General features: G+C 42.4%; 1 protein-coding gene across 1 annotated transcript in view; it reads left to right on the forward strand.

Moving 5' to 3' along the window:
* The first annotated feature begins 932 nt into the window (after positions 1–932).
* The window catches only part of ADCY8 (adenylate cyclase 8), a 588,267-nt gene continuing 571,182 nt past the window's right edge, over positions 933–18,017 (forward strand). Inside the window, exon 1 of the mRNA XM_033933219.1 lies at positions 933–1,318. The gene's annotated coding sequence lies outside the window, so the exon portion shown is untranslated. The remainder of the gene's footprint in view (positions 1,319–18,017) is intronic.

The following is an 18,017-nucleotide window of genomic DNA, read 5'->3' on the forward strand; positions in this document are numbered from 1 at the left end:
AGAAAGGGGGACTGGGGGAGGGAGTTAAAAGAAGTGCCAGACTGAGTGTGGGAGAAGGTAAAGGGGAAGAGGAGGAAGGAAGGAGGGGGAGAGAGATGGTGGGCAGTGATCTGAAAGGAGAGAAGAGAAACAGAGAAGTTGGATGTGGGGTGGAGTGAAGGGAAGGGGAAAGTTACTTGAAGAGAGGACTGTTGGGAAGAGAAAGGGAGAGATTGTGAACCTAGGGAGGGAGGGAAAAAGGGGGAGGCTAATTGGGAAGAGAAAGGGAGAGATGGTGGACCTGGGGATGGAAAGAAGGGAGAGAGGGAGAAATGTTAGGTCTGAGGATGAAAGGGAGAGAGAGATGCAACATCTCTCTTTCCCTCCAACCCACTGTTGAGCATTAAGGGGGAAGGGAAGAATACAACAATAGTAAAAAGAGGGAGCAAAATGTTGGACCCTGGAGAAAGAGGAAGAGAGTTGAACCCCTGGGAAAGGGAAAAAAATCAGTTGGCAGCTGCGGGAGTGCTGTTTCCTCCTGCAGCATCAGACACCACCACCACCACCATCACCCCCTCCCCTCTGTTAAATTTAAGAACTCATTGTGGCCCACCAGTCAAAAAGTTTTCCCACCCCTGATCTAGCCCAAAGATTTTGGTTTTCTATCACATTAAGAGTACAAACCCTGAAATACTACTGCTTTGCCACCCATTCATCTCTCTCTGTCTCTCACTCATCTAACCCTCCCTGTTTCTCACCTTGTCTACCCCTCTCTTTTCCTGTGAGAATGTCATAGGAAGTCTTTTATGTCTCATTTATATTGTAACCAGACAGACTTCGTGCCTGCCTTGGTTCCAGATAGGGTGCCTATTAAGACTCCCGGCAAAACCCGGAAGAGAGTAGGTAAAAGCTGTCCTAGTGAGGATCTGGCTGATTCTCAGGCTGACCACCAGAGGGAGCCTGAGTTTCCCAATAGTTCCCTAGACCAGCAATATCCAGGGCACCACAGGAGGAGCTCTAGAGCTGCCTTGAGGACTGCTGAATCAGCCAGGCTAGGGCGTAGCCCAATCAGTATAAAACCAGCAGCTGTGTACAAGCAAGGAAGCAGGTTAGGGAGAAGGTTGGGACCTTTCCTCCCTGAGAGTCTCCTTGGGCCAGGCAAGAGTGAACCAGTTACACCCATGGAGGTGCAAGAGGCTGGAGATATCCTGGAAGAATCTGTAGCTGAGCTGGAACTTCCAATGGAGACTAACAACCTGCCAGAAGAAATGAGCTTGGCTGAGGAAGCCATGGAAGTTGGTTTGTCCACCAGCTGTACCTGCTAACCATTGAAGAAACAGTGAGTGCATTTTGTTCAGCTTTCTTTGTTTGAGAGACTGTTTGAATGAAGCTGAACCTTGGAGGACTTTCTTTTTTACTGTTTTGCATTCTGGTTGAAGCTGATGGTGCCTGAACTGAGGGAGAGGTTTGCTATAATCTGGGAGGGAAATTTGAAGCTATTATATGCTGAAAAATAAAGCAAACCTGAGGCACTCTCCTTTTCCTGGCAGTGCAATTTCATGGCTGCCAGAGGCTTCCTTTTGAAGCACTAACAATAGGGTATCCAGTGCCTTAAACCCTGTTGTGTTTTGTTGTTTGTAATGAACTAAATGCCCTGCTTAGGAGCAGGCTAAATTGAATGCTAAGGGAAGCACAAAACCCAGTGGGGTGAAGAAAAAAAAAGTATTTTTTTTGTAGTTTATGTTTGGACTGTTCATTATTCTGCTGTTTGAATTTGAACTGAAGACCTTCTACTCACCTGTTGCTGGTAGTACTATTAATAATCCTGACTTTACTACCTAAAAGAAAATAAATCCTGAGTTTTGATTTACTTCTTTTTCTGAGGAATTGTGATTTATTTTTGGTTTTACTCTTGGTGTTAGTCCATGCCTGCAGGGTGACTCCAGGCCGGGTCACACGCAGGTGTTGGTGTGTGTGTAACCACTGTGAGGTGCTGTGGAGGCTCGTTCAGGCCACAGACCTGGTTACAATATATACTGATATTTGTCAACATTTGCTTATTTCTTATCTGAAAAAGGGTTACCTTTGAAAGATAATGGAAAAAAATGTAGTTAGTCCAATAAAAAAGGCATCATCTTATTTCTTATATCTTTTGTTTTATTTCTATATATTAACTTTTTTTTAAAAAAAGTGGACTAACATGGCTGCCACACCATTTAACTCCCTTATACGAATGAATGCATGACTATCTTAAGAACTGAATTGGCTTTTGGAATTTCAGATACCATCTGCATTCATAACAGGCTTCTATGTGCTTAGGCAAATCAGTTCAGCCAAGCCCTGTAACCGCGCAGGCACGGGTGTGTGTGAATGGAACTGCAGAGACATGGCCCGCCAGACTTTGGAGGCAAAGAAAACCCTTTTTATTCCACAGTAGTATGGAGCCTGTAATGTAATGTAATTTATTTCTTATATACCGCTACATCCGTTAGGTTCTAAGCGGTTTACAGAAAATATACATTAAGATTAGAAATAAGAAAGGTACTTGAAAAATTCCCTTACTGTCCCGAAGGCTCACAATCTAACTAAAGTACCTGGAGGGTAATAGAGAAGTGAAAAGTAGAGTTAGAGGAAAAATAAAAATAAAATAAACATTTTAACAAGACAGCATTGATCTAAATACTTTGGAAGGTAGAAGAGAGGAGAGAAAGGAATAGAAGCATTTTTCTGTTTCTTCACAGGCCTCTTCTTTAAAGCTGAAGTCTTCCAACAAAGTTACACTTTGCTTTAAGACCTAAACAAATTCATGCCAGGTCCTTTGTGTGACTGTTCTGTCTCGCCCAGCCAGTAACACTGCTCTGATTGCCAGCTTCAGAGAGTAACTTGTTATAAAGGTCAGTCATGCACTGAAATAAAGGCAAATTTCCATTATAGCGTTCTCTTCCTCAGGCAGCAACCGGCTAGAGCTCCGTATCAGTTTATCCCCCCACTCCCCACCGTCCTACCTTCTTTTTTTTAAATCTTTAATCATTTTAAAGCCAAACATAAGTGCAACATATTATACAGTCATTTACACTTTAACAGCACTTAAATTCAATCAAAATTATATTCTGTCACAAATACATATATCACAAAAAACACTTTCACTAAAAGGATGTATTGAAGGTATATTGAACAAAAGACACAAGCAAAGACCAGTCTTAATGGAGGAAAAAGCCTCAGACAGGGGCCCACCCACCTCCACAATGGTGGAATAACGGTGTTCAGGCGATCACTTCACTGGCATAAAACCTCCTACTGTAAAGGTCATAGCAATGTGTCAAATGTATCAAAAAATTGCTTTCAAGATTGAGTGATGCAGAGGAAAGTAATAATCTTTTGAGACGCGGCGGCGTCCGTAAGAGAGTGTGATCGGATTTGTTGACACCCTGAGGCAGCTTAACAGTGAAACGCTGGCCATCGTTGGTGTTCCGATCCTTAAGGAGAAAGTTAAGTTATTATTACTTTCCTCTGCATCACTCAATCTTGAAAGCAATTTTTTGATACATTTGACACATTGCTATGACCTTTACAGTAGGAGGTTTTATGCCAGTGAAGTGATCGCCTGAACACCGTTATTCCACCATTGTGGAGGTGGGTGGGCCCCTGTCTGAGGCTTTTTCCTCCATTAAGACTGGTCTTTGCTTGTGTCTTTTGTTCAATATACCTTCAATACATCCTTTTGGTGAAAGTGTTTTTTGTGATTATTATTGATATTCACCATATCCGAGTTTTTGTACTACAAATACATATATCAACCCCCCCTGCTACATATCCAACAATTTGCACTCAAATTTAAAATATATCTTCCCACCCACCCTGGACGTGTATTATCAATGGGCAAAATCAACAATCACTCCTTACAGACTTGTGTCAATGGCTCCCAAATATCCATAAACTTCCTATAATGTCCCTGTTGTATGGCCATCATACGTTCCAATTTTAAAAGTATAATTTAATCAATCCCAGTTTTTCCAGTTCCTCAAAATAAGTTTTATGGCAACCCCTGTCATTATAAAGAGAAGTTTGTTATTACGAACAGATATTTGGCTTTTAGCCCTCATTAACGTACCAAATAGGATGGTATCGTACGTCAATGCCACTGAATTTTCCAATATTTTGTTCACTTGATCCCAGTTTGGGACTCCTCTCTCTGACTCTGCCTCTTCAGTTTAAATCCTCTTGAGTTACTTTTTTTTTCCTCTTCTCCCCTCCTCCTTTTCCGAGGGTGTCTCTCTCCCTAGATTGTACTTGCTTTGCCCTAAACTGGCCATGTGGGGGGGGGGGGGGGGAAGGGAGGGGAGAGAGTGTTGGATTTTCTTCAGGGAGAGTTTCAGTCTAGGAAGAAGTACAGGGGAAGGAGCAAGGTTGCATAATCTCTGTCACAAGCCCTTTTCGCCAAAAGATTTGAAAACCCTGACTTGTGTTTAGCTTCCACTGCCTAAGCAACTGTAAATCTTTTTCATAATGGATGGCCCCCAGTTGTCTTGGCAATATTTACAGTTGCTTCAGATCACTCAGCAAGGCCGCTAACTAGTGTTAACAAAATCCATCGGGGTCAATATTCAAGATGAAGGAAGCGGCCATTTCCAGTGACCGGCATTGAATATCTAGTTTCACTTTTGTTCACAGCAACTGAGCCAGTTAAGCTGATATTGTGTGCTAACCAGCTAACTGATTAGTGGCCAAAGATCTCAATCTATTTGCCTAATTCCGTACCAATATTTAAATAAATTTGAATGCTGCCTTAGAATTAAGGCTCTTTCATTGGAACTTTCTTCCACAAGACTTAAGGAGCAGAAAGTAATTTAATTTGGCTATAAACTACTCAGAAGATCTTCCTTTTTGTTGAGTCCTGGGATTAAGTGCTGCTGCATTGGGGCCTTGAGAGTAAGGCTAACATTTCAGTTTATATATCATATTTCTATAAGAACATAAGATTTGCCGCTGCTGGGTCAGACCAGTGGTCCATCATGCCAAGCAGTCCGCTCACACGGCGGCCCTTAGGTCAAAGACCAGTGCCCTATTTGAGTCTAGCCTTACCTGCGTATGTTCTGTTCCAGTAGGAACTTATCCAGCCTTGTCTTGAATCCCTCAAGGGTGCTTTCCCCTATAACAGCCTCCGGAATAGCGTTCCAGATTTCTATCACATTTCTGACTAGGGCCCTATTTTGGACTGATAAGTCTGACTTCTGTGGTAAGTAACGTATATTCTCGAATATATGCCAATCTGAATATAAGTCGAGACCTCCATTTTTCCTTCAAAACAGGAGCAAAAATGGTTGACCCGAATGTATGACAGGGGCTTAATATTCAAGTGTCCTGCCAGGATCTACACCCAGCGCCCCCCCTCCCTCCCCTGCCAGGCTCTGCACCCAGCCCCCCTCACTCCCTGACAGACTCTGCACACAGCCCCCTTCCCTTCCTGCCAGGCTCTGTACTCTGTCCCCCCTCCCTCCCTGTCCTGTACCATCTCCCTCCCTACTGATGCCTTGCAGGCCTCCACTGGGCCTGTTGCGGGACCCGGTGGTCCAGCAGTGGGCCGGGATATGAGGGATCCCTCGTCTCCCATCCCAGCTGAATTTTTTTAAAAAAACCAACTCCTCAGCAGCCTCGTGGTGGGTAGGACAGGAGGAATCCCTTCTGCCTCCTGTGCCTGCTGAAACTGACAACCTCCCCACCACACACACACATACCTTTAAGGTACCTGGTAGCCAGCTGGTACACAGAGCAGAAGCAATCTTCCTGCCCTCCTGCTCCGTTCAATGTTGCTGGCTGACTGGCTGCTGTGAGTTCTCGTAAGTCGAAAACTCACAGCAGCCAATCAGCCAGTTGCCTCGAACGGCTGGCTCCATGCAACGGCTGGCTACCAGGGACTCGAAAGGTATGTGGGGGAGGTGTGGTTGTCAATTTCAGCAGGCACAGGTGGCAGAAGTGATTCCTCCTGTCCTGTCCTCTGTGAGGCCGCCGAGGAGTTGGAGGGTGCGCAGGGGTGAGCATATGGGAGGTGGGGTGGTTTAGATTTGGCCAGGATGGGAGACAGGGAATCCCTCATGTCCCAGCCCACTACTGGACTACCGGGTCATATGGCAGGCCCTCTGGAGGCCTGCAATAGATCCAGAAGGGGCAGGTAAGCGAAGGCCCAAATATAATCCGAGACCCCCCATTTTGGGCCATTTTTTGGCCCCAAAATCTTGGCTTATATTTGAGTATATATGGTAAATTACATAGTAACATAATAGATAACGGCAGATAAAGACCCGAATGGTCCATCCAGTCTGCCCAACCTGATTCAATTAAAATTTTTTCTTCTTAGCTATTTCTGGGCAAGAATCCAAAGCTCTACCCGATACCGTGCTTGGGTTCCAACTGCCGAAATCTCCGTTAAATCCTACTCTAGCCCATCTAAATCCTCCCAGCCATTGAAGCCCTCCCCAGCCCATCCTCCACCTAACGTCTATATACAGACATAGACCATGCAAGTCTGCCCAGTACTCGCCTTAATTCAATTTTTAATATTATTTTCTGATTCTAGATCCTCTGTGTTCATTCCACGCTTCTTTGAACTCAGTCACAGTTTTATTCTCCACCACCTCTCTCGGGATCGTATTCCAGGCATCCACCACCCTCTCCGTAAAGTAGAATTTCTTAACATTGCCTTCGAATCTACCACCCTTCAACCTCAAATTATGTCCTCTGGTTTTACCATTTTCCTTTCTCTGGAAAAGATTTTGTTCAACATTAATACCCTTCAAGTATTTGAACATCAGAATCATATCTCCCCTGTCTCTCCTTTCCTCTAGGGTATACATATTCAGGGCTTCCAGTCTCTCCTCATATGTCTTCTGGCACAAGCCTCCTATCATTTTCGTCACCCTCCTCTGGACCCCCTCAAGTCTTCTTACGTCTTTCGCCAGATACGGTCTCCAAAACTGAACACAATACTCCAAGTGGGGCCTCACCAATGACCTGTACAGGGGCATCAACACCTTCTTCTTTCTACTGACCACGCCTATCTTTATACAGCCCAACATCCTTCTGGCAGCAGCCACTATTAATGGAAATTAATGGAAATATAGCACTTTTAAAACATAGCTGGCTCCTTTCAGTGCCAAAACTCAGGATGTTACAACTCCTCCACAGCTCAATACAAAATACACTCCTCCTGGCTAGGGTTACCATATGGCTCCAGGAAAAGGCAGATGGATTGAGACATCCGGGCTTTACTTCCATTGAAAGTAATGATAGTAAAGAGGACAGATGAGACATCTGGGTTTTACTTCCAGTGCTTTCAATGGAAATAAAACCCGGATGTCTCAATCCGTCCTCCTTTTTACTGGAGCCGAATTGCAAGCTTTATGATGGTCTGGGGAGGAGCTCTGACATCAATAGCAGTGACATCGATCAATGCTAGATGTGATAGCATCTCCATAGCTTGTCAGAGTATTCCTCCTTCTCAAAATAACACGTTAACAGTAGCCCTTAATGATAAGTTCCCTGCTTATTTGCACTGCTTCTCGGGGATGTTCTTTGCATAATTTATCATTTTTCAAGTTCCCTGCAATTAAAGGTTGTACTCAAACAAGATTTATAAACCAGCAATTATCCTATCAAACTGCACACTGAGACTCTGAGTTCAGGCCATTGGTTAGGATGTCTATGACTTATTTGCATTTTACAAAGCTTTTAGAATCTTATTTACTTTCTAAATATTTATAGATTATTGAATGATATTCTAAATGAAATTCATCAAAAATGTTCAGTTTTATTTTTGTGTACACCACATAGAACCATAAGGCATTTGCGATATAGAAATAAATTTTTATGTTATGTTAGTGTAACTAATGGTAATAAAAAATAAAAAAAAAATCCACCTGGAGGGCTTGCAGGGGCCGTTGTGTCCTGTGCCTGTTTTTTTTTTTTTTTTTTTTGCTGGGGTCTCAGCATGGTCCGGACTTTGAGGTCCTGCCTGTCATGACCTAGAGGCAGGACCCAGTGTGGAGTGGCGGTCCTCTGGTGACCATGTTTATTTATTTTCATGTGTCAGCCACTGGAGAGAGGAGCGATGTCAGCTGTTTCACAGTGGCCATGGGGTTTGTTAATTCCATATAGTCATGGCAGGGGCATCTTCCTTCCTTCCCCTCACCTTTTGTGGCGCTTTTCCAAACCAAAGTTTTCTCTTGCAGAGAGGCCCTGATGCGGCACCCAGCTACCCAGAAGCTTCCCCTCTGACGCAATCTGTCAGAAAAAGGAAGTTCCATCAGAGGAGAAGATTTGGGCCAGCTGTGTGCAACTAGTTAGAATGGCTGCTGCTTCAGGGCCCCTCTGAGAGAGATAACTTTGGTTTTGAAAAGTGTCCATGAAGGTGAGGGGAAGGGAGGGAGATGGCCCAACAAGGGGAAGAGGTTGAGTGGCACTTTAGGGTTATTTTGTGGAGAAAGAGGGGAACAGACGCTGGATGGAAGGGGGGTAGTGAGAGAGGAGAGCAGGTGCTGGAAGGACATGGGGAGGAGAGAGGGGGAGAAGACGCTGATGGGGAAGAAAGAGAGAGGGGAGTAGATGCTGAATAGAAATGAGGAGAGTGGGCAGCCATTGGATGGAAGTTGGGGGGAGTTAGAAGGGGCAGACACTGGATGGAAGTGGGGGGGAGAGAGAAAATAGGGCACATGCTGGATTGGGGGAAGAGAATAGAGTTAGATACTGGAAGGGGTAAGGGAAAGAGGTGGCAAGCTATAGGTAGACAATGAAAAGAGGGAAATTGAAGACTGGATAGTAAGAAAGAATTTAATCTAGACAGAGGCAGAAAATAAATTGAGAAGGAAGACCAGAGAAGAAAATGAAGGGGAAGGGGGGAAGTGTAGAGATTTGTGCTCTGATGTCCCATTCACTACCATATTATCAGTGCTCAGTTTGGACAATAACCACCATATTCTACGAGGGTAATTCAAAAAGTAAAGGCAAAATATATTTAATGGCTTTAATAGACATAACTGTGAGCAAGTGAACATATTACTTTTCCACAGTCCCCATGCAAGACTCCGCCTTTGTTGTATTATTCAACTAGCTTTTCAGTTGCTCCTGAAGCCAGGTGAGCACTGCTCCTATTACTTCATCATGCTTTGTCTTTTATTCTCCGGGTCACAGTGATGCACCCATGTCTCATCGCCAGTGACAATTCTTCATACCATCTTAGGAACTGGGTCACAGCCTCCACCCAACTATTGCTTGTGCAGGTCAGTAAGCTGACTTTCCTGTATCCCATGTCATCATGCGTTATAGCATATGCAGATCCATAGCCGATATCCAAATTTGCAGCCAATTGAGACAATGTGTCTCTTGTCATTGTGCTCTTATCTGCGCAATGTTGACGGGCAACCAGAATGGCCTTCGTTGGTTATGCCTGTTCTTCCCGCTTTAAACCTTTTAACCCACTCATAAACTTTTAGTTGATTCATGGTGCTATGTCCATACTGAGTCAATATTCGATGGTGAATTTCTACAGGTTTCACTATTTTCTGAAGACGGAGCAGTGGGCTACTATGTGCAAGTTGAAACTTAACACTGGTAAAATAAATCTGCTGCTGTTTTGGACTCGTTATGTCAAGAAGGTTTGAAGAGCTTTTAATTTTGGGAAGGACTTTTATGTTTGTTTTTAATGTGTGTTTTGTATTTGGGTTTTGGTCTTTTGGGATATGTGCAGTGTATAAATAAACATTTGTATGAAGCATTTGTTTGATAAATTAGAGGGGTTTCCTGTGGCAATTGTTTGGGCTATTTTTTGGGCTACTCCAAGTACGTTGGGTTACTTTTGGGTTACTTTTTGCCATGAGTTTGGCTGGAAAATGTTTTGCCATCTGGCAACCCTGTGAAGGAGAGAGAGAGATGGGAGAGAGAGAAAGGCTGCGGCCATGGTCTATTTGGGGTGTTGCACAGAAAATTTAGATTGAATTGGTTAATTTATAACATTTTATTGAAGGAAATAATTAAATATAATATAATACAAATAGATTTCATTTCAAATAGATTCACAATTATAATATTTACATCCATATTTCTATCATTCCTTCAAAATATATTTTCATATGACCCAAATCAACCCCCCTACTACCCCACCTCCCTTCTCTCCTTCCCCCCCAGTTCCCCTCTCCCTTTCTTTCCCTCCTATTCACATTGTATTGAAGTAATTAATAAAACTATGGGCTCCTTTTACAAAGCCGCGCTAGCAGTTTTAGCGCACGCACTGGATTAGCGCACGCTATAGTGTGCACTAGCTGAAAATGTACCACCTGCTCAAAAGGAGGCGGTGGCGGCAAGCGCGCATGCTATTCTGCGCGTTAAGGCCCTAGTGTGGCTTTGGAAAAGGAGCCCCATAATATAAAATGAAATTTATCACTCCTTCAATATGGCCTATTTCATCCTACCTCTATTTAGTAAGAATTTGGTCTGGATTAGTAACCGATACAAGTTTGAGGAATTTTTTAAAATAATTTGTTGGTTCCTTACTGGTTGATGTAAAGCAGGGGGGTCCAATGTCGGTCCTCGAGGGCCGCAATCCAGTCGGGTTTTCAGGATTTCCCCAATGAATATGCATGAGATCTATTAGCATACAGTGCATGCAAATAGACCTCATGTATATTCATTGGGGAAATCCTGAAAATCCGACTGTACTGCGGCCCTCGAGGACCGACATTGGACACCCCTGATGTAAAGGTAAAAGGCTGCTCTGTGGGCTTTCATTCGAACCAATTGATTTTAAAAAGATTGCTAAATTGAGAATCCTTCAATTTAATAGGGATTAAGAAGGATTTAGTGTGACTTCTTGTTGCTCTCCTGTGAAGAGAACTGAGAGAGTTTGAAAAGGAAGGATTCTGGTTTTAATTAATGGTTGAACCGAAAAGAGACATTGCTTAAAAGCTCTTCTCTTGCAACATCAACGCTATTAAAGACATCCCTAATAAAATGATTTTTACAGAAGCCCTTATCTTTAAGCTGGTTCTTCTGATGTTTGAAATTTCACAGCAAGCTTAAAATATCTGAGGCTGTGTTATTAGGAAGAAATTAATTTAAAGATCTCATTTAAAAAGCCTATTGTTGAAGTAGTTTGAGTGAAACTGGCTGAAAAAGAGGAAACGTTTTAGGATTTCCCTGTCAATGGGAAGTAGTCGGACCACAGCAGTCGATCCTCGAGGGCCAGAATCCAGTCGGGTTTTCAGGATTTCCCCAATGAATCTGCATGAGATCTATTTGCATGCACTGCTTTCAATGCATATTCATTGGGGAAATCCAGAAAACCCGACTGGATTCCGGCCCTCGAGGAGGGACTTTGACACACGGGGACAAATTTGTCCCCATCCCCGCAGGAACTCAATTTCCCCGTCCTGTCCCCCCGTGGGTCTTGTCGCTGTACTGTCCCTGTGAGCTCTGCCTTAACCGTACAGGCCTCGAACACTTATGACTTTGAAAGTGTTTGAGGCTTCTCGTGACCTTTAAGACAGAGCTTGAAAAATAAGATATTTTAAAGTTATATTTTTTGAAAAAACAAGAGATGTTTTGCGGTCAACGGGTGATAATGTTTCCGGATGTATCTAGACAGACTCAGTTTAAAAGAAAACAGTTCCTTCAGCTAAAGCCTAAAGTTTTGGCAGTTGGAGCTACTTTCTTTTTTGAAATTTCCATGCAAATGCCTTATATCGTTTGGTAGTGATAAATATGTGTTTTATGATCCAATCCAGCTAGAAAACTTTATTAAAGAGAAACCATTGTTGAAAGTTTAATTTCAAATACTGATTTTACGTTTGGAGGATGTTGTACAGATATATAAAATGCCAGTTGCCTGTCCCTAGATAAGTAGACAGAAAGATTTGAAGTTTTATTTAAAAATACTGGCTACCAGTGATAATGTGGACTAGGACATGGTTGAATTATTGCCTAATATGTTTTATTGTTCTTTATATGGATTTTGTATTTTTTTTCTGTGGTCATTCATTGATTTGTTATTAAGATATAACGAATAATCAAATAAATAAAAAAAAAGGTGTTTGAGGCATGTGCAGATGAGGATGGAGCTTGCAGGAATGGGACAGGAAAAGAACTCGGAAACGGGATGGGAAAATGAGTTCCCGCGGGGATGGGGAAAAATTTGTTCCCATGCCATTCTCTAGGTCTGGCAGAATGACGGAGAGTTCTAAAGTCACATTAGAGAAGTGGGACAAAAGGAATGTTGTGTAATTTGATAATTTGTAGAGTGTGAACAGCAGCTGTGACACAGGGTGGGAAGTTCAGCACAGGGACCTTAAGAACATAAGAACTGGCAAACTAGGACAGACCAAAGATCCATTAAGCCCAGTATCCTGTTTTCAACAGTGGCCAACAAAGGTCCCCAGAAACTAGCTAGATCCCAAGTAGTAAAACAGATTTTATGCTGCAAATCCTACGAATAAGCAGTGGATTTCACCAAGCCATCTCAATAATAGTCTGTGGACTTCTCTTTTAGGAAATTATCCAAACCTTCTTTAAACCCTGCTAAGCTAACCACATTATCCGACAACGAATTCCAGAGTTGTGTGTGGCGCAGTGGTTGGATCTACAGCCTCAGCACCCTGGGGTTGCGGGTTCAAACCCTGCGCTGCTCCTTGTGACCCTGGGCAAGTCACTTAATCCTCCATAGCCCCAGGTACGTTAGATAGATTGTGAGCCCACCGGGACAGAGAGGGAAAATGCTTGAGTACCTGATTGTAAAAAACGCTTAGATAACCCTGATAGGCGGTATATAAAAACCTAATAAACTTGAAACTTGAAGATATATTTTCTATGGTTTGTTTTAAATTTATTACTTAGCTTCATCGCATGTCACCTAGTCCTAGTATTTTTGGAAAAAGTGAACAAGTGATTCACATCTACCCTTTCCACTACGCTCATTATTTTATAGACTTCTATCATATCACCCCTAAGCCATTTCTTCTCCAACCTGAAGAGCCTAGATGCTTTCGCCTTTCCTCATGGGGAAGTCGCCCCATCCCTTTTATCATTTTTGTTGCCCTTCTCTGTACCTTTTCTAATTCTGTTATTTAGCTTAGTACATCTTCCAGATTCACAGAGATTTCTTTCACTTCCTCCGCATCATCACCCTTGAATACCATTTCCAGTTCTGGTATATCTCTTACATTTTTATCCATTAAGACCAAAGCAAAGAATTTATTCAGTCTCTCTGCTATTGCAGATAAGGCCATAGCGGAGAGACTGAATGAATTCTTTGCTTTGGTCTTTACAGAAGAAGATGTAAGAGATCTACCAGAACTGGAAATGTTATTCAAGGGTGATGATATAGAGGAACTGAAAGATCTCTATGAATCTGGAAGATATACTAAGCCAAATCAACAAATTAAAAAATGATAAATCACCTGGACAGGGTGGTATACATCCCAGGGTACTAAAGAAACTCAAACATGAAATTGCTGACCTGCTGTTAGTGATCTGTAACCTGTCGCTAAAATCATCTGTAATACTTGAAGATTGGAAGGCGGCCAATATTACGCCAATTTTTAAAAAGGGTTCCAGGGGAGATCTGGGAAATTATAGACCAGTAAGCCTGACTTCAATACCAGGCAAAATGGTGGAAACAATTATAAAAAATAAAATTGTGGAACAAGTAGACAAACATGATTTAATGAGACAGAGTCAGCATGGGTTCAGCCGAGGGATATCTTGCCTCACCAATTTGCTTGCCTTCTTTGAAAGGTGTGAATAGACATGTGGATAAAGGTAAGCCGGTTGATAAAGTGTGGCCAGTAACATCCTCATGTTCCAAGTTAGTGGTGTTCCCAATGATGCCCACCCCAGTTCTTACTATACCGAATCATAATATATGGGACACTGACTGAATAAACATGTGGGCCGCCACGTAAGTGGACTGCTGGGCATGATGGACCTCTGGTCTGACCCAGCAGAGGCACTGCTTATGTTCTTATGAGCCAGTTGATGTAGTGTATCAAGATTTTCAGAAAGCTTTTGACAAAGTTCCACATGAGAGGCTCCTGAGAAAATTAAAGAGTCATGGGATAGGAGGCAAAGTTCAGTTGTGGATTAGGAATTGGTTATCGGATAGAAAACAGAGAGTAGGGTTAAATGATCATTTTTCTCAATGGAGGAGAGTAAACAGTGAAGTGTTGCAGGGATCTGTACTGGGACTGGTGCTATTTAGCTTATTTATAAATGATATGGAAATTGGAACAATGAATGAGGTGATTAAATTTGCAGATGGCACTAAACTGTTCAAAGTTGTTAAAACACATGCGGACTGTGGAACATTGCAGGCAGAGTGGCAGACCTTAAGAAATTGGAAGACTGGGCATCCAAGTGGCAGATGAAATTTAATGTGGACAAATGCAAAGAGAATCATATTGGGAAGAATAACCCAAATCACAGTTACCGGATGCTAGGGTCCACTTTAGGGGTTAGCACCTAAGAAAAGGATCTGGATGTCATTTTAGACAATATGATGAAACCTTCTGCCCAATGTGTGGCGGCGGCCAAAAAAGCAAATAAGATGCTAGGAATTATTTAAAAAGGGATGATTAACAAGACTAAAGATATTGTAATGCCTCTGTATAGCTCCATGGTGTGACCTCACCTGAAGTACTGTGTTCAATTCTAGCCTCCTTATCTCAAGAAAGATATAGCAGCACTAGAAAAGGTTCAAAGAAGAGTGACCAAGATGATAAAGGGGATGGAACTCCTCTCGTCTGAGGAAAGACTACAATGATTAGGGCTCTTCAGCTTGGAAAAGAGACGGCTGAGGGGAGATATGATTGAACTATACAAAATCCTGAGTGGAGTACAATGGTACAAGTGGATCGATTTTTCACTCCGTCAAAAATTACAAAGACTAAGGTGCACTCGATGAAACTGCAGGGAAATATTTTTAAAACCAATAGAAAGAAATATTTTTTTCACTCAGAGAGTAGTTAAGCTCTGGAACGCATTGCCAGAGGTTGTGGTAAAAATGGATAGCATAGCTGATTTTAAGAAAGGTTTGGACAAATTCTTGGAGGAAAAGTTCATAGTCTGTTATTAAGACATGGGGGAAACCTCTCCTTGCCCTGATTGGTAGCATGGAATGTTGCTACTCTTTGGGTTTTGGCCAGGTACTAGTGACCTGGATTGGCCACCGTGAGAACGGGCTACTGGGCTTGATGGACCATTGGTCTGACCCTGTAAGGTTATTCTTATATTCTTATATCTTTTTTGAACTATGGTGACCAGAACTGCACACAGTATTTGAGGTGTTGGCCATACCATAGAGCGATACAAGGGCTTTATTACATGTACATCTTTTCTTTCCTTTCCTGATAATTCCTTACATTCTGTTTGTTTTCTTAGCAGCCGCCGCACATTGAGCTGAGGGTTTCAACGTATCCTCAACAGTAACACCTAGATCTTTAAGTTATTTTATTTTTCCAGCTAGCAATACATGGCGTCATTGTCTCTGAAGACACTCATCTAGCTACAACAGAAGGAGATAGGGTCTTGCCTCCCTTTATTTTATTTAAGATAGATCAGTAGGTGGTATAATCCTGATCCTTGTGGTCCAGTCCAGAAACACCTAAGTGGCTGCTGGTCAAGATCATCTAAGGTACCCCACGCAAGAGAGCATCAAAGGCTCGAAGAGCCATGGTCATTTTTAAAGATCATTTTAATTGGTGTGCACAGCCAAGTTTTTGTTAACGACAATATTACCTGTTTTGGAAAGACACTTTTGGAAAAGAGTTTTAAATGTCTGCGAGAGAGAGAACATGAGAACGACACAAAAATTAGACACATTGATTTGGATTCACTAAGGACACCGATCGTGTCCTGACCAGTTTGCGACCCGATTCACTAACCTCGTGGCCGATCATCCTCCGATCCGATCCGCGCATGCAAATGAGGGGAAACGGCATGTAAAGTAGGCAGGCAGCAATTCACTAACAAAACACTGGAACACCGACTGGGCTGGCCGATCAAGAAACAAGCGACTGCTGGGGACCAGTTGCTCACATCCTTTCTGACTGCATTTCTTGCTCTCTGCCCCCGACTCTCCTGCTCTCTGCGCCGATTGCCGCCCTGCTTCTGCCCCAACTCTCCTTGCCTTTCCTGCAGTGCGAGCCCGTGGTTTTAACCCACAGGTTTAAAGCGGGTTAAAACCACAGGCTCACGAAGTATAAGTTTAAAAAGTTAAAAAAAAAAAAAGGTCCCTGCTCTGTAAGCATGGTCTGCGCATGTGTTGGGATCGCTATTCTGTGACCCGTGCAGTCGGTTGGGGGCGTGATTCCAATCATCCCCATTTGCACGAGAACATGTCGGGAATAAACTCCCCGGCCACGGATTGGACCCGGATCGGATCGGTAGGGGAGTTTAGTGAATCTGGCCCATTGGATTTGAAAAGAAATTAAACTAAAGAGAATGACACACAGAGACAAAAGCGGTCTCCTTTGTTGTGACACCTGTATAAGAATAAAACAAGATTACACAAAGCAACAGTACCTAAGAGAAAGAATTTTTGGTAAAGTGAGAGGAAAACACGAGGAACATTTGAGGTTCCTTTCATTGTAATAGGCCACTGGCTGAAACCTAAACAGAGGAGAAAAAGATTATTCAGCACTTCATTCTGAAGTTGAACAAATTTTAAGAATTTTAAGATGTTTTTATTGCATTTTAATTCATTTCCAATTGAAGCACTTTACTTGATTTTGTTCAGTTTTAAGTGTAAGTGTTTTTAATGAATGCACTTTAATTGTGAAGAATTCTTCTGAAACAAGATTTATCTGAAAGTTCCTGAACTATATTTGGTATGCAATAAAGATTGTTAATTGTAATTGTAAACTGGTGTGACGGTCTCTTTCTTGCTGGTGTCTCACTGGGTACCTTATATGCACCTGGGAGTTCTTTAAAACCTCAGTAGCGAATTAGTGGATTTGGGCCTTGTCCTAGGGGATTCCAAATTTTACCCACCGATCACTGTGACATTAGATCTGCTTCTGTGTAACTGGGGCAAGGTTGCGCTGAAGCCAGGAAGCGCTACATTATGTAAGCTATTGTTCTGTTTAAAAAAAGTAGGCCCCTACTTTCTATTACAGAATAGGCTCCAGATAGGTGATCCTTACAGAATTGCCTTGTAAGAGATTTTTTTTTACAATTTATTTATTAATGATCCATGTTTAAAATAAAAAAAGCCAAAATATCAATGCTTGAGACAGTGCTACTGACATCAGCAAACCTATAACAATAAAATCAAATATATATAATTAAAGCCAACTCGTGTCTAATCTATATTATAACAATAGGATTCATTGTTCTTTTACCTGTACCCTCCCCTCCTCAACATGCCCTCCACTACTCCCTCCCCCCTCCCCAGCCTAATCCTCACTCATGCAACACTGGAATCTACCAGTTGCTTGGGAACAGACATAAATATACAACTTATAGTACAATCCCTAATACTAGGTATATTGGACTACTGCAACATCCTCTTCCTTCCTTGCCCTGCAACTACGATTAGACAACTCCAAACAATCCAAAATACAGCTTTGAGACTCATCTATTCATTGAGAAAACATGACCACATCACTGAAGCCTTCATCAACTCACATTGGCTTCCAATCCAAGAAAGAATCCAATTCAAATTCTACTGCATATTATTTAAAACCCTACACGGAGACAGCCCATCATACTTGAACAATCGCATCATCCAAGCACCCACTACCAGACACAGAAAAACGCACTCCCCATTCATACCCCCCCCAATCAAGGAAGTAAAAAGGACAAAACTACACGACGGCCTCCTAGCCACTCAAGCCGCAAGGCTAGACAACCAGATCTCCAACCTTCTGATGACCACCCCAGACTATAGGACGTTCAGAAAAGAAATAAAAACCACACTTTTCAAGAAATTCCTGAAACAGCAATAACATCACGACCTCTTAGTAACTCTAAAACTGACATCTGAACTACCCATTACTGCA

Source organism: Geotrypetes seraphini, chromosome 2 (genome assembly GCF_902459505.1).
Source record: "Geotrypetes seraphini chromosome 2, aGeoSer1.1, whole genome shotgun sequence".
Lineage (NCBI taxonomy): Eukaryota > Metazoa > Chordata > Amphibia > Gymnophiona > Dermophiidae > Geotrypetes > Geotrypetes seraphini.